This window comes from Sinocyclocheilus grahami, unplaced genomic scaffold (assembly GCF_001515645.1).
Source record: "Sinocyclocheilus grahami isolate Dianchi unplaced genomic scaffold, SAMN03320097.WGS_v1.1 scaffold405.1, whole genome shotgun sequence".
Lineage (NCBI taxonomy): Eukaryota > Metazoa > Chordata > Actinopteri > Cypriniformes > Cyprinidae > Sinocyclocheilus > Sinocyclocheilus grahami.
Genome location: NW_015505584.1, coordinates 279,892 through 280,759, shown reverse-complemented (window position 1 = coordinate 280,759; position 868 = coordinate 279,892).

The following is an 868-nucleotide window of genomic DNA, read 5'->3' as shown; positions in this document are numbered from 1 at the left end:
CTCTTTCACACCCCCACGCGCACGCACGCACTCACTCACTCTCACACACACACACCCACGCACACACACTCACTCACACACTCACTCACACACACACTCACTCACTCTTTCACACATGCACGCACGCACACACTCACTCACTCTCACACACACACACACTCACACGCATGCACTCACTCTCACACACACACCCACGCACACACACTCACTCACACACTCACTCACTCTTTCACACACTCACGCACTCACTCACACTCTCACACACACACACTCACACGCATGCACGCACACTCACACTCACTCTTTCACACACACACACACACACACACGCACTCACACACACACGCACGCACACTCACTTTCACACACTCACTCACTCTTTCACACACACACACACACTCACTCTTTCACACGCACGCACGCACGCACTCACTTACACAAGCACGCACGCACACTCACTCACACACTCACTCTTTCACACACACACACACGCACGAACACTCACTCACACACTCACTCACTCTTACACACACACACGCACGCACACACTCACTCACTCACACACACTCACTCACTCACTCTTTCACACACACACACACGCACGCACGCACGCACTCACTCACACTCTCACACACACACACTCACACACACGCATGCACACTCACTCACACACTCACTCTTTCACACGCACACACACACACACTCACTCACTCTTTCACACACACACACGCACGCACGCACGCACGCACGAACACACTCACTCTCACACACACACACACACTCACTCACTCACTCACTCACACACACACACTCACTCACTCTTTCACACACGCACGCACGCACTCACTCACTCACTCACACACACACA